At 46.9% G+C, this 25,300-nt stretch overlaps 1 long non-coding RNA gene across 2 annotated transcripts; it reads left to right on the forward strand.

The window, feature by feature from the left end:
• The first annotated feature begins 10,544 nt into the window (after positions 1-10,544).
• On the forward strand, positions 10,545-17,323 carry LOC120372271. 2 transcript variants are annotated; one of them, XR_005584825.1, is made up of 3 exons: positions 10,545-10,651; positions 12,066-12,152; positions 16,822-17,323. It is a non-coding gene; the product is annotated as an uncharacterized LOC120372271 (long non-coding RNA). The 2 variants fall into 2 exon arrangements; XR_005584826.1 differs by having other exon boundaries at positions 10,546-10,676.
• The last annotated feature ends 7,977 nt before the right edge of the window (positions 17,324-25,300 follow it).

A 25,300-nucleotide genomic window follows, 5' to 3' on the forward strand; every position in this document is an offset into this window, starting at 1 on the left:
ACACATGTTAAGAGTCAGTCTCTGCCCCAAAGAACCTACAATCTAAATAGACAAGCCAGACAAGGGGAGAAAGGAGTCATTAGTATGCCCATTTTACAGATGGAAAACTTAAGCACAGAGACATTATTTAGGCTGTAAGTTCTCTGGAGCAAGGATTGTCTTTTTGTCATATGTGTGTACAGTTAGTACAACTCTGTGAGTCGGGCCTCTTGGCATTACTGTGGTACAGATAATAAATTGTAATTACATACAAACATCCTTCTTTGTCCATTTTCCATACCTTGCATAGATAACATGAATATTTATATGCCAGCAGCTTCCCCAAATGATACCAGGCAAATCCTGGAAAAAGGCTTGTCTTTTTTTAAAAAAAGCTGCTAGGTTGTCATCTGAATTTTCTGCACAATGTGATCAAATCAAATGACAGCTTTACACTGCGTGGTGCAAGAACTGACTTGCAAAGATGTTTGCATAAAGTGCTCTAACCATAAATGCATATCAGGCAAATGCTTTAGAGCAGTGCGTGTGGGGACCAAGACTCCCTGGTTCTACTCCCAAATTTGCCAGTGGCTTATTGTGTGGCCTTGGATGAGCCTCAGCCTGCTTTTGCCTCAGTTTCTCCCTCTGCACAATGGGGATGATAATACGTTCCAATCCACAGGAATGTTACAGATCTCAGTTAATGTTTGCAGAGTTAGAATCATAGAATCATAGAATATCAGGGTTGGAAGGGACCGCAGGAGGTCTTGAGGTCCTCAGATGAACAAGGCTAATGCAGTGCATCATCGATGCAACATAGCCCAAATTGCCTTCTCTCTCTTTTTAGCTCCTCTCCTTCCTTTGTTATCCTTTCATTTGCCTGCTTTTGCTCTACCCCTTTCCTGCTTTTCTCTCATTGAATAAACTGTATTGAAAATACTGAGCCCTGTTGCTTTGTGAATTATTAGAGACATTTACCATAGGCCTCCTCATTAATCATTCATGGATGTTTTGTTCTGGGGCTCAGATGTAATTAATGGCTCAATTAATATTGAAATATTAACTATTTTTAAAAACCAAGACATCTCTGTTAAGCTCACCCATTGAGAGATCGGAACCAAGGTGAATGAGGCTCACCGGAAAACCCCAATGTGGACTAGGCAGCCCTGGCTAAACCAGGTTTCCATGTAACTGTGAAGGTGAGCCCTGGGAAGTGTAGTGGGAGAGGAGTGCCAGTGAGTTTGGCCATGTCCCTAATGTCTTTTGTGTGGGTGTTGTATTTCTTGTTATTCCTCCTGAGCCTGACCCAGCTACTTATAGAAACTATTAATGGAAACAGGTGCTGGGAGCTAAGAGTATGTGATGTCAAATCTGAGGTCTCAGATACCTAAATCTTTGGTGGACCTCTTCAGAGTATGAATGGGTGAATCTAAGTGGGTTTAAAGTTGGGTTCATACACCCACTACATGGCAGCTACATGAATTATCCAGTTCTCTTGGATCTCCATACACCCACTACATGGAGATTCTCTTGGATCTCCTGGACTGAAAATCTCCCAAAAGTAGGCTTCCTCCTGGTATTTCAGCAACTCCTGCCCCAGACAGAGCTACATATGCAGAGAAACAGAAAATGAATGATGTATAAACACGGGCACAGCCTCAGCTGGTGTCAGTCAGCGGTAGTTCCACTGACCAGTGTACATCAGCTGAGGACTGGCCCTATTTCCAAACAGAACCATACGTCTCGGACAGGGTTCAATCTGTGAGTTCAGTTCATATTCTCAACGGTTGTTTGGAGTGGTTCTTCCTTTATGAAAACTAGTTTGAAATCAGAAGTTCTTGGATCCTAGCCCTCATGCTTACCCTCCAAGACCATGCTTGGGAAAGGACCACAGACCATTGACTAGATTCTCAGCTGGTATAAACTGAAGTAGCTCTATTGAGTTCAAGGAGTCATGTCTATTTATACCACCTGAGTATCTGACCTTGTAATTTTAGAACCTAATCTTACCAGAGCCCTCAAATCTCCTCCAAGTGGAATGAACACAAACAAAAACAAAAATTGAAATTTTCCATGAAACAGAATTATTTTAAAAAATTCTTTTGGGTAATTGGAGTGTTTGGATTCTACAAAATCAAACCATTTCTTTCCATTTTTGATTTTTAAAAAGTAAATAAAATTAAATTAGACTAACAGACATTTTGCAGCATGAGCTTTCGTGGGTGAATACCCACTTCGTCGGATGCAAGTGGGTATTCACCCACGAAAGCTCCATGCTGCAAAACGTCTGTTAGTCTATAAAGTACCACTGGATTCTTTGCTGCTTTTACAGATCCAGACTAACATGGCTACCCCTCTGATACTTGAAATTAAATTTAAAAATATTGAAACAAACAGTCATTTCAAAATGAGGAATCAAAGTTTCCATGTTGATGATGTCAAAACGTACCATGGCATCGTCAAAATGCTTTGTTCCAATTCTTTTTAAACGAAATTTTGTCAAAATTGACACATTCCCGTGGAAAGTTTCAGTTTTGACAAAACTCATTTTCCAGCAGATTTTCAGCCAGCTCTAGTGAACATAAGAACATAAGAAAGGCCGTACCGGGTCAGACCAAAGGTCCATCTAGCCCAGTATCTGTCTACCGACAGTGGCCAATGCCAAGTGCCCCAGAGGCAGTGAACCTAACAGGCAATGATCAAGTGATCTCTCTCCTGCCATCCATCTCCATCCTCTGACGAACAGAGGCTAGGGACACCATTCTTACCCATCCTGGCTAATAGCCATTTATGGACTTAGCCACCATGAATTTATCCAGTCCCCTTTTAAACATTGTTATAGTCCTAGCCTTCACAACCTCCTCAGGTAAGGAGTTCCACAAGTTGACTGTGCGCTGCGTGAAGAAGAACGTCCTTTTATTTGTTTTAAACCTGCTGCCTATTAATTTCATTTGGTGACCCCTAGTTCTTGTATTATGGGAATAAGTAAATAACTTTTCCTTATCCACTTTCTCAACATCACTCATGATTTTATATACCTCTATCATGTCCCCCCTTAGTCTTCTCTTTTCCAAGCTGAAGAGTCCTAGCCTCTTTAATCTTTCCTCGTATGGGACCCTCTCTAAACCCCTAATCATTTTAGTTGCCCTTTTCTGAACCTTTTCTAGTGCTAGAATATCTTTTTTGAGGTGAGGAGACCACATCTGTACACAGTATTCGAGATGTGGGCGTACCATGGATTTATATAAGGGCAATAATATATTCTCAGTCTTATTCTCTATCCCCTTTTTAATGATTCCTAACATCCTGTTTGCTTTTTTGACCACCTCTGCACACTGCGTGGACATCTTCAGAGAACTATCCACGATGACGCCAAGATCTTTTTCCTGACTCGTTGTAGCTAAATTAGCCCCCATCATGTTGTATGTATAGTTGGGGTTATTTTTTCCAACGTGCATTACTTTACATTTATCCACATTAAATTTCATTTGCCATTTTGTTGCCCAATCACTTAGTTTTGTGAGATCTTTTTGAAGTTCTTCACAATCTGCTTTGGTCTTAACTATCTTGAGCAGTTTAGTATCATCTGCAAACTTTGCCACCTCACTGTTTACTCCTTTCTCCAGATCATTTATGAATAAATTGAATAGGATTGGTCCTAGGACTGACCCTTGGGGAACACCACTAGTTACCCCTCTCCATTCTGAGAATTTACCATTAATTCCTACCCTTTGTTCCCTGTCTTTTAACCAGTTCTCAATCCATGAAAGGACCTTCCCTTTTATCCCATGACAGCTTAATTTACGTAAGAGCCTTGGTGAGGGACCTTGTCAAAGGCTTTCTGGAAATCTAAGTACACTATGTCCACCGGATCCCCCTTGTCCACAGGTTTGTTGACCCCTTCAAAGAACTCTAATAGATTTGTAAGTAGTGATAAGATATTTCCTTTGATCAGTTCTGAAATTTTCACCTTTCTGTTTCACTGCATGCCCCCTTGCTCTGACATTATTAGAAAGAAGATGTGAACGAAGATCTGAAGAGAAGAACCCAAACTCTATGCCATTCATTACTTTGTAAGAACCCCACTAATTCTAGTCCTAGTGAACACAGTCCTCCCCAGAGCATACCAGCACAGTGGTTTATTCTGATTGGATTAGGTTTCTATTCTAGCTTCTCTAGTTGGTAGCCTGGGAGGCTAGTCTCTCCTCTCTCATGATCTAATTTAGTAAGAGGTTCCCTGGGCATCTCTTAGTGCACAGGAAGAGTGCTGGTTTAATACACCAACCCCTCTGACAGGAATTCATGTGAGTGGGTTTCACTGTCACCATCTAAAGCATTACCGGAGCTCTGGTAGCCACAGAGACGTTTCCGCTGGCATTCTCCTCAGGCCCTAATAATTCACATTGGGTGATGTGCGATTCTCCGTCTGTCTCCCTGGTTAGGATGTGTCATCCACTTACAGGCTCTAGCTTTCCCGGTGAAAAAGAAGTCCAGGCTTGCTCTTGTAGTTGCAATCAGGAACAACCTGTATACCAGTATATACGGTAGCACACAATGACTGAATAATAGATGGCTGGTGCATTGTGAAGGCCATGTAACCTGATCCCTGTCATAGGGCACAGGGACAGAAATGTAGCGGAGAAGCTCAAAAGAACCCAACAATACAAGACGTGGTCACCTGATATGCCCATAGACCATCCCTTGAGCGCAATCTGGTGTCCAGCCAATAGACATCAGCAGGGAGGAATTGAAAATTGAAAAGCCAGTCTCTTAGACACCGGCTGACACCCCGCCCCCTCCCCAATCCAACATACTGAATTGCAGTTACCATCAGAAAAAGGATGTAAAGACAATACTCGTAACACTTCACCCTTCTCTAGATCCTTCTGTCTGAGGATCTCAGAGCACTTCACAAACAATGGTGAATTAAGGCTCACAACACCTCCAGTATGGGATGTACTATTACATGGGGAAACTGAGGCAGAAAGAGGCAGTGACTTGCCCAAAGTCACACAGGGAATTTGTGGCAGACCCAAGAATAGGAGCCCAGTTCTGTTGTATTTTGCTTTGAAGCCCATGATTTATCCCATCATGCAGGTCCCGGTCTATTCTCTTCTGGTGATTCCAGAGTAAAACACATTCCATTTACAGGACAAATGATTTTTCTAATTTCAAGAACTGCCAGTTTAACCTGGACTCTAAATATTTTTTTTGCTTTATACCTCCTAGTAAACAAAACAACATTGTTCAACACCAAGAAAGGCTGCTTAAGAGCAAGACCCACCTAACCAAACTGCAAGAAACTGTCCAGATAAACTATCCTTCCCTAACATACTTCAATTTCCACCCATCCCAACTGACATTCCACTCCTCCCACAAGTCCCATTCAGCAACAAGTGTAGTAACATAATGCACACACCACATTGCTCACTATGATGCAAAACCACAACCCTGAGCCCAGCAAAATTACCAGGCATGTCTGTTAACCGTAACCCTAACCCATGCACTGCTGAAGTGTATGAGGGTGAATTATTGGATTTGTTTTTGAAGTTTGGAAACATGTGGTTCCTTTTTTATTGCCAGTTTTCATGGCTCTCTGCACATCCTGCTTAAAATAGAAGCATCAAAATTCTGCAGATAAGGCTGTTCCCAAGGTATTGCCATCTTGGTCAGAAATTTCATGACAAGCCAGTTTTGGGGATTTTGCTGGTCTCATGTGCAGGCCCTAGAGGTTCAGACATTTGGGAGACACAACTAGTGTTCTGGACAATTAACTAAGCCAACTAAGCTTCCTTGGTCTGCAGTACAGACCAAGGAAGCTCTGGGTTGGGCTCCATGAAGAGAAGGGAAGGTTTGCCCAGTCCAGCTTGGTAGCACTTCATCTGGACGCTGATCATTTGGTAACCTCAAATTCCTTAAGCTGAGGCACTTAGGGACCATTCTCCATTCCACTAAGGCCCCATTATGCCATGCTGGCCACATAAAGGGGGCTGAAAGAGCTCCTGGGAAATATCCTTGTGTGAGGGGGATCCTGCACTGCTGTTGAGCTGCCAGAGCAGCCCTCTGCTGGCCCCGCTCTCAGCCACTGCCTCAGCAGCATATATGAGGCAGGCCAGAGGGCAAAGTGGAAGGCAGAGAGGGGTGTGGCCAGGATACAGTGCATTCCAGTTATTCCCTGCTTCCCACAGCCCAAACAAAACAGAACATAAGTTAGAGCAGCCCTGAGGCCACTCTGACAGTAGGGTGAGGAGTTTAAAGTGGCCCAAAAGTATATTTTCCCTATCCCATCACCCTCTCCCATTACTGTGTCCAGCTCAGGAACAGACTGACAGAGAATTAGGACCAGAGATTCTGTAGTGAGCGACATTCTGGTAACTAGGAGCTTTATTGATCACATCCTTTCACCTGGAGCAAACAATCTTTTCCATCCCTAATGTCTCTGATTCCCTAGGGCTGTACCAGATTTAGGGCCAGGTTCCAGTTGCTGAGGTGCCAAAGGCAATGCTGTTTATTTTGTTACATTCACTGGGTACCTGGCCTTCCCTGCTTTCTGGGTGGAGCAATTGGGCAGCAGTGAACATGCCAGCCTGGGAATCCAAAGATCTGGGAATCAGGTTCAAGTTCTTCCTCCACCACAGATACCTATGTGACCTTGGGCAAGTCACTTAGCCTTTGTGTGCCTCAGTTACCCACCAAGACAATGGGGATAACAGCACTGCCCTACCTCCTGGGCATGTTGTGAGGGTAAATACATTGTGAGTTGCTCAGACACAAGTACCTCAGCTGGCTGCACAGACAGAGAGGTTCAGGGAGTGAAAAAAAAAAGCCAGGAAGTCCCAAAGGATTGAATGCATCAGTAAGCACAGACTGTCTGATGTGACGTCTTTCCAACTGCTTAACTTCACCACTATGGCACTGCCTGTGGAGAGTGCTATGGCAAGGCTGTGAGTGGCTTGTGCACATCTGTATCTCACCACTGTATGCCGGGCACAGCTGGCGGCATTTAAGAAAGCAGCTCTAGCTGCAGGAGACCATCGCCTCCAAATCGGGAGGGAGGCTCAGTGAGATTAGAATAAAAATCAACAGTGTTGGCTGCAACAGGAAGTGAGGGGTCCTGTCCGTGAGGGGTGAGGTCGGAGGGGGGCTGAATGACAGAGGTAATTATACCCTGTCAGTGTCACTCTGTCTTTTATTAAATCCTGACCCAGTACTAAATTCTTCTCCATTTCTTTTCTTGTCTTGGGCCAGTGTAATAAACCTTTCCTCTCAATGTGAGGGCTGGGATAGGCTGGGTGGGAGGCAGGGGCTAACCCTAATAATACCTTTCCCCCACTTTGCAAGTTAAGGAGTATTAAAACTCAGCCCCTGCCCTCCTCCAAATCCAGCAGCCCATACTTCCATCTGCTCAGAGGGCTTTAATCGGTACCTGGTCTTGACATGCTCACCATATTGCTAGCAACCCCCAGCTCTGGTGTGTGTTAGCTTTCAGTAATTACTGTGTACAGCTATTCTCCACAGCCAGGGCCCTGACAGCAGGCGGCTGGTTCTCCTCAGGGAGGAGATGAAAAGCCTTTCCTGGCCAGGTTTGCTTTAGGCAATCACAACCTCTCCTCCCAACACACAGATCCAGACACACACCCCACCCCAGGCTCCAGGGCAACAGCAGCAGCAACCCGACCAGACAGGGGCGGGGAACTGAGTCTGGGGCCTAGGAGATCATGTGACTGTCAGCTGTCAAGCAGGAGAGGGCTGATCCTGCAATTACCTGCTTTCTCTGTTTGCACACACAGGGCAAATATTAAAGCTAGAGATGAAATATGGCCAGAGAGCTTCAAGGGATAAATTGTTGCTCTTAAGCACTTCCCTTTTCCGTGCCTCTTTCCCTGCATCCCACCTGGGCGTTGTTTCACTCTGGCACCTGGTCCAAAATCCTGAGCACCGATATGGGGATTAAAAATAAATAAATGATCAGTGGCGAGTAGCAGAGCTGCCAACTCTCACGATGCTATCATGAGTCTCATGATAGTGGGTTATATCTTAAAATCCCAGCTCCTGGAGTTAAGGGGGTTACCTGAGAATCTCAATTTGCATTGAAAACATGACCAGTGTGTACCCTAAAGGCTCAGAACCCAGAAGGCAAAGAAGAACTCCACATTTTGAAAATATCATGATTTTAAGCCTGTCTCATGATTTCTGAATGCTTGGGATTGGCAGCACTGCACAAGGAATCCTTGTGTGTCTGAATCTATAGGGTTCAAAGGTACCAGAAATGGGCTTGGAAGGATTAGATTTTTAACGGTAGATGTGAGTAAGCTTTGATTTCACCATGCACAAACAAACCGGTGAAAACATATTTCCATCGCTACTAACAGAAATGTATTGGTAGGCAAAGTACAAAAAAACGCTGCTTAAGGACTTAGCAGAATTCAATTTAAGGATATTTTCTTCGTACATTTTGCTATGTGATGTTGACAAGTTGCATTTTAACAGTTACAAAGCTTTAACTTTTTGAATCTCAACATCCACGTTCATTAAATAATTGCTGTCTGACCGCTGCCCATAATTTGCCATAACTGAAAATTTAAATTGATAAAAATAGAAAAAAATGCTCAAAAATGAACATTGATATTATTTGCTGTTGTTATAAAAAAATTAAAATGGAATTCTGCGAAGCCTAATCATGTTACCCTGTGTTGAGTGGGCAACATCTGGGACCAGGGACAAGAAAGGTTCTAAATGCCAAGGGCAATACTGTACCCTCAGTGTCAAGCATACAAGTCCCATCAGTGCCAGCGGGTGCCTGGTGTACCCATCCAAGAGCCGAGCTTGGCTCAAAGGAAAGAGAGGAATTGTTCGGGGGGGATGAAAGGGGTACAGTTTGTAGCAATGAGATGGATTGAACAAGGTCACAAGAAATGACCGAGTTCGGCTCTGGAATAGTCTCCCAATGATGCCCTATTGCTTTCTCTTTTTAAGACCAGAACAGAAAAAGCACTAGAGGATATAATATAGGGAACAATCTTTACTGGCTGGGGGCATGGCTGAGATAAGCTACAGAAACAGGTCTTCTATGTCCCCCATTTCTATCATTCTAGGAAAATCCCAGTGAGGCGATATTTTTAAAGCTATTTCAATGCTTGTCTCAGTGTTTCCTTGTGCCTCCCAGTTGGTTTGTTGTAACAGTGACATTCCCCTGGTGTTATCCGGACTGGTGATCTGCTAGGTCACTCCAGACCTTGACTCTGGGAACCAGCCTTCCCCTGCTGTGCTGTGAGAACCCCCACTCCTGGGCTGTTCTCATGCACAGCCTCTGGCATGTAAACTGCTCCTTGGATTGTGCAACAGGATCACACTAGCCAATATCTCTGGTCCCAGACACAATCCTAGGAACCTCCATCTTGCAGTGTCCAGTTAAGCCCACTGGATGCTGCAAGCTTATATAAGTTTATTAATTTAACAAATAAATTTATATGTACCAGCTTGTTATCCCCAGGGGAGTCTCTGACATGCTTCAAATCAAATGCACTGCTTCAGGTAGAATAAACAAACAAATTTATTAACTACAAAGATAGATTTGGTCAAATGAAATAAAAACAAAACACATTCTAAGTTGATCTTAACACTTTCATTGCCCTTACAAACTGAGATGTTTCTCACCACAGGCTGGCTGGTTGTCCTTCAGCCAGGCTCTCCCCTTTGATCAGCGCTTCAGTCACTTAATGGTAGTGTTTGTAGATGTAGGTGGAAGAGAGAGCCAGCATGGCAAACATCTCTCCCCTTTATCATGTTCTTTCTTCCCTCTTGACTTTGCCCCCCCCCACTTCAGAGTCAGGTGATCATTACGTCATCGTAATCCCAAACTGACCAAAGGAATGGGGGTGACTCCCTTGAAAGTCCAACAGATCCTTTGTTGCTGCCTAGGTCAGTGTCCTTTGTTCCTGTGAGGCTGGGTTGTGTTTGTCCCATACCTGCCCTGATGAGGTGTGAACTGCCCCTCTGCTCTTCCAGAGTTTTTGCCCGGGCTTGTTTTAAGCCATGAGGACACATTTTGAGCCTTATAACGATATACATGAAATTACAACCTATAACATTACTATAAAAAATTACTGTAACATTACTATAACAGCAATGCTCCATGCATCCTGAGCCTTCTGAAGAAACCGGACATGAAAAACATGCATTAGATACCACATAATCATATTATAAGGATGAACATAGGGGAGTAGTGTGTTTCCCCTGAGATACAGAGTGTCACAGTATCCATCTGTTGTCTCTTGTCTTAGACTTAGATTGTAAGTTCTTCAGAGTGGGGACAGTCTTTTTGCTATGTATTTGTACAGTACCTAGCACAGCAGATCCCAGATTTATAATAGGGCATTACCTCTAGGCATTACCCCATGAGGAATAAATAATAATAGCAATGGCACTATGATGGGATGTGTGCCCCGCACCAGCCCTGATAGGGTTAATGACGGCCAGAGAGGCCAATTAGATTACCTGGCATCACCTGTGAGAGGGAGGGCCTGGTTTAATTAAGAGGGAAGCCCAGGGGGGAAGTGCTGGGCCAGCAGTCTACAGTCAGGAAACTGAAAGCAGAAAAAGGCTGCAGGGAAAGGAGGCTGCAGTCACTCCCTGGGAGATCATCAGGAGAAAGAGGCAGTCCAGAGGAAGAGTAAGCCCTGAGATCCTGCCCTGGAGTAAGGAGTCTAGCAAGAGGCTAGGATGGGGTGAAGTAGCCACAGGGAGTAGAATAGACTCCTTTGGTAAACCCAGAGACAGGCAAGGGAAGAAAGAGAGGCTGGGTAAGAGGGAGTTCAGAGAAACAACAACAGGGATGGGGACTAAGCAGGCCTGTATTGCTGGTTATAGGGTCTCTGGGCCAGAAGCTGGTGTAGGGGGGAGGCCCAGGCTCCCCTGCCAGCTATTGGGATAGTGCCTCAGAGCTGGGGCAAAGCACTGCCCAGAGAAAGCAGCAGAAGAGTGGTCCTGTTGGACTCGGCAACCAAGGAAGGGGTGTACTAATGGGACCAAGTTACTGGGAGAGAGACTATCACAGAGTGAGCAGTAAGCAGAAGGGGGCAACCAATGCTGGGAGAGCTGCTTTCCCAGCTCTAGTCACGCGAAGGTGCACTAGCAGTGAGTGGGGACCCCATTACAGGCACATTGCTAAACTGCTTTTATGTCCCTTGGTTTTCTTTAATTGGCACCAGGATGGAATGCAGGCCATTATTTCATGGACTCATTGTCTGGTGATTACATTTTATTCCTGCAGTGCTGGCTTTTCACACATGAGTCTCAGCACTGGTTTTCATTTGGGTTATTGAAAAACATAGTTCTAGATGATAGAAGGCTGGCCCTGTGGTTAGGGAATTAGCCTGGGACTCAGTAGACCGAAGTTCAATTCCTTGCTGTGCCACAGACTTGCTTTGTGACCTTAGGTAAGTCCCCCTAACCTCTCTGTGCTGCAGTTCCCCATCTGTGCAATGGGGATAACAGCACTGTCCTGCCTCCTGGAATGTGGGAGATAAATACAGTAAAGATTGTGAGGTGATCAGCTACTATGGCAATGATGGCCAGATGAGTCACAGAGACACCTGGTGTGAATTCAACAGAAACAGCCCAGGCTTTGCTGTGGGAGTTTGGTACTTTGCTTAAAATTCAAATTCATAAGAGCAGCCTGAAAATCCAGCTTCCCAAATCTGTCACCAAACCAGTGAAGAAATTCACCTGAGGTATATAGCCCAGGTACTGCTAATGTCTAATGGACAAGGACCCCATGGGCGGAGCTCTTCATCCAGCTCCTGGTTTACTTCCTTCAGATACTGGCAAGTGACTGTTGATTTCTTTCTCTTGCACTGGGATGGCAAGAACCACAATGAGCAGTAGATTGTAGATCACAGCTGGCGGCTGCAGAGGAGATGCCAACAAGCAGAAGAGCCTTTCCTTTTGTCTTTATTCCTATGGGAGGTTTCTGTTGAGGTGTCTGTCCCTTTGGCAAGAGGATAGTAAGCTTCCGCCTGCACACAGAAACCTTCTCTAACCCCTGCTGACAGTGAAACTTATCTTTTCTTATCTTCACTTCTCAGAGACACTCAGGAGGCAGCTGGACCTTACCAGGATGGATTGGAAGAAATGAAAGAAAACTTGGAGGCGCTAAAACCCTGACTCCCAAGGTACGTGAAGATGCAGTAATCTGCTGGGTGTCATTTAGGTGATGACCCATGTAGGAGTCATAGTTTTATAATCCCTGATGCTGAAACTGACTGGAGACAAGTCTTGGCACAGAAGCCCTATGCGTGTCAATGGTAGGGCTGTGCCCATGCTAAAGCAATGAATCCTCAAGCACAGCCTCCTGTCCTACTGCATGTCCTTTGTCCAGCAGTTTGGGCCCTGCCAGGCTGGCAGCAGGAGAAATAGCACCTCAGAACATATGTAATGGGGCATCCTCCTGAGAGGGTCAATTAGGCCAACTAGCCTATAGGCTGCACGGAGAGGAAAGCCAGGGAGGGCTGAGACATAATTGCTGGCTGCACTCAGCTAAGAAGAAACAGGCAGGGCAAATATAAAGCCAGGTAGCTGGCAACAGAAGGGGGCTGCAGGGGAGTAGTCTGCAGTCACTCCCTGAGATGAGTGCTTTGGCGGGGGAGCCAAGAGGGAGAGCTGTGAAGTAAGGAGTCCAGGGGAAAAGCAACATGGTCTGGGAGAGAGAAGGCCACTGTTGCTAGAGATAGAATCCCTGGACTTGAACCCGGAGTACAGGGCAGGCCAGGTTCCCTTACCAGCCACTGGGGGGGGGGGGGTTGGCACGGTCAAAGCAGTGAAGGGAAGAGTGCCATTTGGTATAGCAGGACTTTGATACCTGTGAAAAGGGAAACATGCATAGTGACCTGGCCAGAGGGGCAAGTCATGAAGAGGGTTGCATAGGGTGTGAGAGGACACCAGGAGAGTCACCACCAGAGGAGGGTGCAACACCTGGCTGGATCTAACCCCCAGAGTGACCAGGAGGAGGTGTCACTAGCAGTGAGTGGATGGACCCCATGACACCATGGTATGCTTTTTAAACTGGGGATTTTATGCTGGTGTAATGTTCTGTATTTATCTACAGAGGAAACAGGGCACAGACAGTGGCAATGCAAGCTTGTCCCACTCTATCTTTCATGTTTGCCTTAATCCTTCTCTGGAGTGACCTCTTCTAGGAGATCTTAGCTCTTCTTGGCCCATTTGGTCTTTGATCTTACCACTGAGACATCCAACAAGGGGCCAATTATTGCCTGTAGTGGCGATGTCGGCTCCTGCCCACTAGAAACTGGGTTGATACCACCTGATCCATATAATCATGGTAGGCAGTGCAGAATTTACTGTGATAGAGTTGGGATCTGAAACTGTGTGGACCATTTAAGTCTCCCTCTGCCTTAAATGATCCTAGCAATGTCTCACTTATTATCCCACCAAATATGGGATTCCTCTCCTTTTTTGGTAGCTTCTTAAAGCCAGCAACAAATTTGGGCAGCTAAAATTTCATTAAAATCCTACAATAATGTCTAGAAATGATCCTTGAGAGTAAATCTCACTTAAATAAATAAACTATTAAAACACTTTAAGGGATGTTGTAGGAGTGCAAGGCTGCCCTACGCCATCCATCTCTGAGGGAGGCCACACCTCCTCGCTGTCACGCACCTATAAGGGTGATCTCAACCGGGGGGAAATTAGCAGCTTCTAGTGTTCAGGTTCTCAGGCCAGACCGAGCAATAAAAAGTCCAGGAGCCAAGGCCCATCAAACAGTCAGTGGCTCTGCCCTGGGGTAGGACAGAGCAGCAAAGCATCTGAGCCCAGGCCCTCAACCAGGGTGAGGCAACACACAGTTTGGAGCTCTGGCCTGCAGTCAGAGCAGAGCAGCAAAGGGTCTCATCCTAGCTCTAGCAGATGGTAGACTAGCACAGACCTCCTGGCCTGTGGTCAGGAAGCTGCCACCCCAGGAGTGGGGTGGCATGGGATGGGGGACCTAGACCAACTGAGTAGCAGCCCTGGGCCCTAACAGTGGCAAAGTGTTCTGCCACTGGGGTCATCAGGGAGTCAGGTCAGCGTGTTGTGGCTGATCTGCAGGGAATCACACAGCCAAACTACAGTTGGCTGTTCGTGGGCTGCTTCCTACATCCTGTGTCCTCCATCTCCCCAGGACTGGTGGTCAGCAGCAGCTCTAGCAGCTCATTGTGTCTTGGTCGGCTGGTGAATCAGGGAGCTCTGGCCAGTCCTCAGGCAGCAGCCCCAGCAGCTCCTCAGAATCTCAGTCAGGTGGTGGTGGCCCTGGAAGCTCTGGCCAGCCCTCAGTATGGCAGAGGTCCTCTGCGGGCTCCAGCAACAGGTTGGATGCGTCTATCTCACTTAGTGTCTCCTGCCCAACTGAGCTGTAAGGCCTGACTTTTATATTTCCTTTTCCTGTGTTCCCCTTCCACTTCCGGTGGGCCGCAGCCATCTCTTACCATCAATCACTGACGGAGGCCACGCTTCTTCGCTACAAATGTCCTTTTAGATTCTCTTCCATTACTTTGCTCACCTACTTAGTTAGTCCTCCAATTGCAGAATTTTGTACTATTGTGTCTTCCATATGATCCTCTACATGCATCTATATAGGTCTGTGTGACTGCTCACACAAGTCTGGATGCCAATGAACATAATTTCCTCCAGGGAGAGGAAAGGAGAATGAAAAAACCTCATTGGACAAAGGCTAATCATCATGCCACTCCATCATGTCACACATTTGTGGAAGGGATTCAGATACTATGATGATGATGGCTGTATGTGAACTTGAATAGAACAGAATAACGTTTCTAGTTTCATTCTCCCCAGCTGAAAATTATCTGGAAAAGATAATCTCAGACGTGTACTTATATTTCACTATAAGTAGACTAATCCCTTGAGTAACTACTGCCTCTGTAAGAAAGCTGGGGTACAATGATGAAGCAATATGCATTGGACAGTATGAACTGGCATGAGGACAAAGAAGCAGAGTCAATATAGTTCCTAAATTTAATGCATGTTGGCCCTAAACTTTGCCCTTGAAGCCAGTGAAAAGATTCCCATTCATTCTACTTTCAGTGGAAAATTGTATTTTCCCATCAGGTCTTAAAACCACATTTTATGAATTTATCATCTTGTCCAAGGTACTGCATAGCACAGTGAAAATATGTGTCTAATTTATAGCGCTTCAGCTCCCAATATAGTGTGTGTGTGTGTGTGTGTGTGAATCACTATACGCAGTATATTGGAAACTGAAGCACTAGCTCACCATCTTGGGAGCAAATATCATAAATGGAAATGCCCTGACTGTATTGAGGTACAATCAATGAGGAGTGGAGATGATTTATACCACATTGTGTATATATTTTGGGTCTGAAGACATTTATACTGCATTTGTATATATAACAGAGGCAGAAGTTAATATCACATAATGTATTGTGAGGGGCAGATGCAGAAGCCAGGAAGGGCACATGGAATCTCTCTATATTGGAGGCTGAGTTCATTTTGACTCATTGTACATATATATTGGTGGCTGAAGCACCACTGTACATCCACAATACAGTATCTAGCTATGATTTTGACATCTTTGTGGGTACACAGGGGATAGCAGAAAGGGGTGTGACTATCCTAAGCAATTCTGATGACAGTATTTTGTGGCTTTCTTTGCAGCATACCAGGTTGGGTGGAAGCATCTCCCGGGGAACCCACATTATCAGCAAACTGCTCATAATCCCCCTGCGAGCCACTTGCCCATCTCCATAGGCTGACACAGTTTCTTTAGGCAGACATGTGATTGAAAACTGTCCCTTTGAGCTGTCCCACTGGAGTAACTTTTGCCCTTGGAATGACTCCATTACCAGGGAACCCTGCAGAGGGGCAGGAATAAGCTATTGTTTTATGACTTCAGTCAGAAGTCATAATTCGAAGCTCCTCCACTGTTTTACACAAGTGTTCTCCTTTTTCACTGTCTTTTCTCTCCTTCTGGTCATCTGTTCTTGGACTGGTAAAACATTTACAAATCAATCACTGTGCTAACATGTGGCTTCTTGAAATCCATCATTGTGCCCCCATACAAGCAGGGATAATAAAAGACTGGGGATGGAGTCTGTCCCAGGGCCGCCCAGAGGGGGGGGCAAGAGGGGCAATTTGCCCCAGGCCCCGAGCCCCACAGGGGCCCCCACCAGAGTTTTTCGGGGCCCCTGGAGCGGGGTCCTTCACTCACTCCGGGGGGCCCAGAAAACTCTTGCGGGGCCGGGCGCAGGAGCTTCTTCTGCTCCCGGTCTTCGCCGGCGGGGGGTCCTTCCGCTCCAGGGCGGAAGGACCCCCCATTGGCGAATTACCGCCGAAGATGGAGCGGGACCCGCCACCGAAGTTCAGCTCGGTCTTCGGCGGTAATTCGGCGGCGGGGGGCCCTTCCGTTCCGGGACCCGCCGCTGAAGTGCCCCGCAGACCCGCGGCGGGTCCCCCCTCCACCGAATTACCGCCAAAGACCGGGCTGCACTTCGGTGGCGGGTCCCGCTTCGGCGGTAATTCGGCGGCAGGGGGGGCCCCCACCACGGGTCTTCGGGGCACTTCGGCGGCGGGTCCCGGAACGGAAGGGCCCCCCGCCGCCGAAGACCCCGGGCCCCCGGAATCCTCTGGGCGGCCCTGGTCTGTTCATCCCATCTTTAGGCAAGCCCAACAACTTTTAATGGGGCTTTAAATCAGTTCTGCTGAAGAGGCACGTGCTGAAACTTCTGTACTCCATGTCTATGTCCACTAGTCATTGACTGCATTGTTCACACTGATCATGACCCTTGCAATCTCTTTTGTTTTGTCACCCAGTGAACAAGAAGACTTGCATTTCTGGTACACGGCCTGCCTCATTCAAAATGGTAGAAAACTGGGACCCAGAGTTAGACTTTAACCGCCAGAGCAGAGGATTCTAAATGGACAATCTGGGAAAAAAAACAAATGGTGTGCATGATACATCTTCTCATCTCCTTGTTCCTTCTCTCTCCACATCTTTCAATCCCATCTGCTTGAGCACCGGGATCATAAGACAAAACACCCCTCCAGAGCTGGTCTCAGTATGTCCCTATTGAAATGCCATCATTGCAATGAAAAGCTGATCCAGTGGAACATAGATGAATTCAAGGCCCAATGTCTTATAGACAACTAGAGATCAAAGGAGCCTGCTGATGAATTGAACTGACACATGGTATTAATCTTCTGCCTCTTAACATTAGGGGGACTGAAACAGATGAAAAGTATCAGCTATGTGAGATGCCATATAGAAAGCTACTACAGTTCCTTCCAGTATGAATGATATGACAGGATGCAACCACATAGTAGTCAGAGTGTGACAGGGTGAACTAGGTCCGGAGGCTCCCTGCTGGAGGCCCTGCCACACCCTGCCCCATAAAGGACAGTAGAGAGGTCCTCCAAGCTGCCTAGAGTGGCTGTATGGGAAGCAGCCAGTCAGGGCCCAGCAGGCTAGTATAAGAACAGCTGCAGGGCCAGAGTGGAGTTCAATTCCTTGCTAGACCTAGAGGAGAGTGGCGGGTATGCTTGGCTGGCTGAGGCAGATATAGGACCACAGACATTGCAGTGCTGTCAGAGGCATGACCAGATTAACTCTCCTGTGGGCCTGGGGCTATTAGATTTTGTGGGGGCCCTGTATACAAATCTTTTTCCTAATTTAAAACAAAATTGTCACAATTATGGCATCGAGGCTATTAACGATATACTAAACTTGCTTTTTAATTGACATAAAGCCATTCGGTGGTTACATTTCAGTCTTAAAACATGTAGGATATAGTTGTTAATTCAAAATAGCCTACTTCTTACCTTAGAACAGTTGTATTAGTTTCTTTCTGGGAGGGAGTTTGGCTGCAGGAGTGGGCTCCAGGCTGCGGCAGAGTATTGGGATGCAGGAGAGGGTGAGGGGTGCAGGTTCTGGGAAGGAGTTTGGGTGCAGAAGGGGATGCTGACCTGGGGTAGGGGGTAGGCTCTGGCTGGGAGGTGCTTACCACCAGGGCCGGCTCTACTGTTTTTGCCGCCCCAAGCAGCGTGCTGAATTGCCGCCGCTGACGGCGGGAGCAGTCCGTGTGCCGTTAGGGCAGCACGCGCGTTTCCACGGTGGCGGCAATTCGGAGGCAGCTTCTGTCTTCAGCCGGAAGACAGAAGCTGCGCTGCCGCAGAAAGCTGAACATAGAAGCTGCCGCTGAATTGCTGCTGCCACGGAAACGCACATGCTGCCCTAATGGCATACGGACTGCCCCCGCCATCTGCGGCGGCAATTCGGCACGCTGCTTGGGGGCAAAAACACACGGACTGCTGCCCCTTGCAGATTGCCGCCTCCCCAAGCACCTGCTTGGGATGTTGCTGCCTGGAGCCAGCCCTGCTTACCACAGGTGGCTCCCAGCTGGCAGCGCAGCAAGGCTCAGGCAGCCTGCCTGGATGCCATGGCCCCACACCACTCCCAGAAGTGCCTGGCTGCTGGCATGTCTCTGCACACCCCTGAGGGGAGGGGGACAGCATGTCTTTGTGCGCTGCCTCTGCCCACAAGTGCTGCCCCCGCAGCTCCCATTGGCTGGGAACTGGCCAATGGGAGCTGTGGTGATGGGGCTGAGGGCAGGGGCAGTGCATAGAACTACCTTCCCCCCAGGGGCTGCAGAGATGTGCCAGCAGCCGGCTGCTTCTGGGAGCAGTGTGGGGGCATGGCATGCAGGCAGCCTGCCTGAGCCCTGCTGTAGTGGGGTCCCCCCTTAGCTGCAGCCCAGGGCCCCAGGCTACTCAAGCCTCAGAATTAATATGACCCTGGGCAGAGGGTGACGGGAATGCGAAGGAGCTCTGGGCTAGCTGCTGGGACTCCACCAGGACAAGGCCCTGAGGTAAGGGTGAAGAATGTGCTGGAGCCATGGGTAAGTGACCTACGGAATTGTAGCAGCAATGCAGTATATGTAAAAAGACATGGCAGACGGCTGTTATCTATGGAGTCCCTGGGCTGGGACCTGGAGTAGAGGGCAGGCCTGGGTCCCCCCACAGCCACTGGGAAAGTGGCCTGGACATTGGTAAACCCCAGAAGGGAACTGAACTGTTGTGACTCAGTTGGAGAGCTGCAGCCAGAAGGGCTCTGAGAGGACGAAGACATTGCCTCCAGGTATGGAGCCCTCGGGCACTACTCTGCACCAGAGCAGGGACAGCTTGAGAGAGACATGACAGAGGGCACTGAGAGAAGCCCCTGTTGGACTTGTAACCCGGAAGGGGTTTGCTTTGTTTTTATTTCATATACAGACTGTGTGAGACTCATCCAGGGGGCTGAGTTACCGAAGACCCACCACAAACACAGAGAGAGAGAGAGAGAGTGCAGGCACACACACTGAGACAGATGAGTGCACCCCACTACAGAGTCTACAAAAAGATCTATTGAGCAGGACACTCTAAGATAGGTAGATGTGGTATATAGCTTTCATTGGCATAAGTGTGCGACAGCCATACTACACAGGTGTTTGAAAGCTATGGAAGAGTCATGCCGGTCATCCTAAATATACATAATGTACATCACAAAATCATGTACTTTGCATGTACCACATACGTTAGACAACTTTTGCAAAAATGTTTCAGAGAAATTTGAATTTTTTTATCAGTTATATAATTCATATCCATTGACCCGAAGTCAGATTTCTTAGTTACTGTAGGTCCAGCTATGCAGGGCTCAGAGAAACACTCATCTGAAATTTAGTCTATTTTAAGCACAACAGAAAATGACCTAAAATAGTTTTACGGCCCTAAAATTGTCCCCCTCCTAGGGGGTATACAGCTCCTATTTCCAGCCTTAAGGGCCATGCTGCTCTACAGTTGTGACTGTGGTTACAGAAAAGCCATCACTGGCTGACTGCAGCCTGCACCCCATGCATGGGACTCAGTGTGAGTCTCAGCTGGGATAGTACGTGAGGTGCACAATACCCATGTGGCACTGGGTAGGTTGCCACATTAGTCAATACTGAAAGCATGTTCAATAAGTCATTGAATTGAATAGAGGAGTTGCAGGTTTTGGGCAGCAGTGCTTGGAACTGCTCAGAGTTTGGCTAATTCCCTGCAGGATAGTCCTAAACAATGCATCACAGGCTTTAAAAGCATTTTCATTGTACAAACTTACATCACTGATTCCATGAGCCCCTGGGCCAGGGCCTGTGATATTAGTTACAGCAGCTGAGTATAGCCACTTTGTAGATGGGCCACTGGGATCAATAGGGGAGAAGTATAAAAACTCTAGGCTATCAGGAATTCAGCTACTTGCCCTCACCCTGGTATCCTGAATCTCTGTGCATTCAGCGTGGTGTGAGTGGTGGGATTCCCCAATGAATCTGACGTTGATTAAACAGCATGTGCGGCTGGCATTTGGATGTCCTTACGAAAGCCCTGTGGAATTCAGGGGTTTCCATTCTCAAGGGGTTGTCTGGATTCTCAGAGGTTTGTCTGGTTGTAGTACTCACAGGCAGGAAATTCCTCCCACCAAGTTTCACTTTGAATTTGGGAGTTAAATGAATCCAGACACTCTAAGTGTAATTCAACCATACCAGCCAAGATTTGGCTCCAGTCCAGCACTTTTCGTACCACTTCCACCCAAAACCATGAACTGGCTCACGGTGGCGCCAAACACGGTCCCCAGTCTGTGAAACCAAAGCTCCCCATGAAACCCAGACATCCAGGTTCCTGCCACAGCTCGACCAAGGCACCTGACCATGGTTTGGCAAAAGGCTGGCAAAGCTTATCCCAAGTTTGCCTGGCTGCAGATTTCATTAGGAATATTTCATACCTCTAGGCTTCCTACCTGCTGCATCAGTAGAACACCAACTGTTTGCATCTTCATCTGTGCAAGTTTCACCCTGGAACACCTTGTTGTAAATTCACTCTCTGTAGCCTTACCTGACATGTGAACTGTGCAGAATCTTTCCTGAGGTTTCTTTTTACACCTCTGGTTCAGTCCCTTAGTGTGCCTGCTCGTCTGTTACATCTGTCTGAGCAGTTCCAGAATAAATGTTGTTGTCTGTCCAGTCAGTCTTTTGGACCAAGTTGATACAGTTAACTACCATAAGAGCGGCTGGATTTTCAGAGATGTGAACAGTTGCATCTCCCAGGCACATCAGTGGGGGTATCGTGCCTGGAGTAGCTGCAGGATTTGGTCTGGAAGCATTAGGCTGGCTACCCAGTCTGCATTGCTACAAATGCTACTTTGTATCATAAACTAATCCAGACATTGTTAAGTCCACACGACCTGCTGCAATGAACCCTTTCCCCTCCCCACACTGTGGGACTATGCATTTCATATTCCTGGTTCTAAACATACCTGCCATTAACTCCTTCAAATGATTCTTTCTTTGCATGTTACAGGACAGGCTGAGAAGATAAGAGTTCCCATTAGGCCTTTCCTTACCTTCAGTATCGCCACCAAACCCTCCCTGATTCTTCTCTTCTTGTGGTGAAATCACCCTCATTTTTTGTACTCTTGCCAAAACACTGAAAAGGCTGCCACAGATATCCCAAAAGATATGAGTGTTTGAGGAAGAGGAAAGGAAAGCTACATCTTTTCCACTTTACAAACTAATATGCTGAGATCACAGGAGTATATTCAAAGTTCATACACGCACACATCCCTCAGGGACTCCCATAGCAACATCTGTTATGTTGCCACCCATGCTGTGTTAATATTTGTGCAAAGGGAACTATGCCTAGTTCATTTGGGAACTACCTCAAGGCTGCTCAGCTTCCAGGTTCCGAGCAAAGATTGCACTGAAAAAACCTAGTGCTATTGTTAGGACAGAATAAGGTAAAGTTGATTTGCAGCTGCATTTAGGAGCTGAGATGTGGGAGTCCCCTCTCTCATATTATACAGCTGCTGCTACCAGTGCCCCACCTAGTGGCTAAATGTGGCAATAAGGCTGTCTCTGAGGTCACATTAAAGCAAAAGAGATCAATGAAAGGTTGCCCCATAACTGAGTATTTAGAGTGTGCAAATACTTTATACTGTAATATATATATACTGGCTTAGGGTAAGCATGTGTCCATTTACTTACAACATTTATGAGGATGCCACTGCAGCAAGACTGACGATATACTGGTTTCAATTATAACTCAAGGAACCACATATACGGTGCCAGTCCATAATACACTGGTTGGAGACCTGGATGCTGTAGCAGTTCCAGTAAAGGTACAATGGTTTAAGTGGAAATGACTGTTATTGATCCTGGTGGCCATATACCAGCAGAAGTAAAAATAAGCTGCTCTCAATTAACCCACATTGATTTGAATTAAAAGAAAAATGGATCAGCCCTGAATACAACTCTGGTGTCTCAAGAAAAGCCTTTCTCAGACCAGCAGTGGGTGGCTTTTAGGCAGCAATAGGTGTTTGGTTCAGGAAAGGAAATGGCTGGTTTTAAAGTGTGGTTACGGTCAGAAAAGTACTGTAGAAAAATTGATGTTCTTTATTTTTTCTTTCTCAGTACTTCCATATCCCAGGGGCTCCGTTTGCAGGTGAAAAGGACCAGGAATTTCTAAACTGGTCTCAGATCAGCACCAGTGGTAAAGATTCTGGAAATGAAATTCAGTGGACACTTGTGTAGGTGGTGCACGGGGCCCAGATCATTCTCCCATAGCTATGTACTAGTCAGCAGCGGTACAGCCTACCAGCACCTCTTTAGATCTGCCTTCTTGTCCTCCAGAATCTGAGACTGTGTTAACAGGAGCAAAAGCTTCTTTGGCTCAGTGAAGTTAACAGATCTGGCTTGAAGGCAAACAGGAAGTAATAGGATGACACATAAGTTGAGTGAAAAGATGTCATCTTTGCACTGTTGGCTTTCTAGCACACGTCATAAAAGTGTCCAAAGGCTGGGAATTAAATGCAGTAATTTACCTGGTTTACTCCAAGGCCTCAAATTGTGGGAAAGGAATGAGTGGCAATGAAAAAGCTACAGTGCAAAGGGGGAGTGAATATGTCCTGTCTAATTTTGAGCACACCCAAATACTGTGGGTTCGAAAGTTTGACTTGAATTTGAATGTTGCTGGATTTACACTCCTCTCAGGAAAGTCTATTTAAAAAAAAAGCAGAGATCAGGGAAAAAAAATCACCAGTAACAATGCAGAGTAAAGAATGGAGAAGCAAGTTGGGGTAGCATGAAACAAAAGGAACCGAGAACAGGAGACAGAAAAATTCAAATGAAAAAAAATAGTTTATGTGCCACATCTGCGTGCTACCTGTCCCAGCTCGACCACTCGAAAATATTTCTGTACCTACTAAAGAGCACATTCTCCTTTAGCTAGACACAGAGCTAGAACTACAGCTGGCAGAGCTGCATGCATTTCCACCAGCTGTGGATCTGGTGCCAAGTTTTTAATAACTATTGGAAAAACATATGGGTCTCAAGGTTGATATGTGTGCAGGAGACTTGCCCTGCCATGGCCTGTCCTTCACTTATCCTGGGGAAAATTTCAGTCTCCAGGGGCATCAATCCAGCACTTCCCCAGCACTAAAGCCACACGAAAAGGAAGCTCCCCCTTAAAATTTCCAGTTCATAGGGAGGAGAAAGGATCCAGATTCCTTACTTCAAATTCCCTGTCTGCCCTTTGCCATAAACAGGCTACCCTCACCACCACTCTCCTAGATTAGATGTGCCCCTGCCCTCTGTCCTCCACTCCCATTCCTCTGCATGGCTCTTATCATGAGCCCATCCCCCTTGCCAACGAGCTGGCTAGTCATGAATGCCATCCCCTCTCCCCACAGCTAGAGATAAGCTATGGTAATGACCCCCTAACCAATCCCACAGGCTTGCTATTCTCATGACCAATTACCTTCACATCCCCAGTCTGGCTACAGATATGACTCCCTTGTCCTTATAGACTGGGTCTGCACTTCAGACGGCTGTGCAAACACACCTCATCTTTGGACAATTTCCAAATGGGGAAACTGAGGCATAGAGAAGGGAAGTATCTTGCTCAGGAGTTAGGATTGCTGAAGCCAGAATTGCTGAAGCCAGAGCCAAGAATGAGACCGGGTTCATATAATGCACTCAAATGAATCTACCACCCACGTGGCTCTGAGGATGAACTGAGCTGGGCTCTTGGGAGAGCAGAAGTGAGTTTTGTGGTGTGGGGAAAGTTGGCAGCTCACCCAGGCAATGTGTTTGTATGCCAGGATTTGAGAGAGTGGGATCTGCAGTTTCTGCTCTCTAGCCCTACAAAGCAGGGTTTGTAAATGTACAGTCACATTACTCCCCAGGCATTAAAAACTGAGGATGGACTGGTACTGAGCAGCCTTACTAGCCTGAGCACCAGACACCAGCAAGGCACTGCCCAAATTTGTGCATGGTCAAAAAAGTTCCCCCTGCTGGCAATAAGTGTGATATTCCCTGGGTAAAATATTCTTCTCCACCCCCCTGCCAAAAGGGCATCACTCCCACATTCTCCCACCTCTCACTCCCATCTATCCATCCACCATTACTTGCCTTTGCCCCAGAACATCTTGCCCCTCAGCTTCCCCTCTCCCTGCAACCCCATTGCGGATGCCAGAGGTGGCTCCCCTTGAGGCTCAGAACTATTTTACAGAGGTGAGTTTTGAGCTTCATAATTTGGATCCAGATCAGAATCTGAATTTCCCTGAAGTTTGAGGGTCCTCTGGCTCCGCCATTCTGTGTCTAGTCCCGTCAAAGCTCTAGGGGGGCTGGAGCCAATGTTCTGGTTCAAGACTAGCACCCTATGGGGGAGTGTGGTAAAAAAGAGATTAATTTAAACAGTGGCGATTTCTGTTCCCAATCACCCTTAGCTACGTCTGCCAAGGGCAAAAATGAACAGGACTGATACCTGGGGAAAGCTCCAAGGCTGCACTCAGAGGCTCGGTCTACAGCCTTCCAGCCAAGCCTTCCAGCACACGCTAGTCAGACTTATGCTAGCGCACTAAAGCAACAATGTGGCCATTGCGGCATGGGCTGGGTTCTCAAACCTGGGGTGCTGAGTGGAGCTCCAGCCTGGGCCTGCAACATCCACATTGCTATTTCTAGTGCACTAGCTTGAGGCCCATGAGCACAGGTCTGTTTACTTGGCCCTGGAGGCTGACTCCTAGCTACAACATAGACATTGCCAGAGACTAAAGCCAGGGCCCTGAGCTTGCAACAGCCCTCTGTAGAATGTCACCCAACAGGGACCAAAACAGAGGTGAGGTGTGTCATTGGTAGCAAGCTGTGAAAGCCCAGGGCCGGTGCAACCACTAGGCAAACTAGGTGGCCACCTAGGATGCCTAGTGGTTGAGGGTGCATAAAAGCCCGCT

Source organism: Mauremys reevesii, linkage group 9 (assembly GCF_016161935.1).
Source record: "Mauremys reevesii isolate NIE-2019 linkage group 9, ASM1616193v1, whole genome shotgun sequence".
In the NCBI taxonomy this organism is placed as follows: domain Eukaryota; kingdom Metazoa; phylum Chordata; order Testudines; family Geoemydidae; genus Mauremys; species Mauremys reevesii.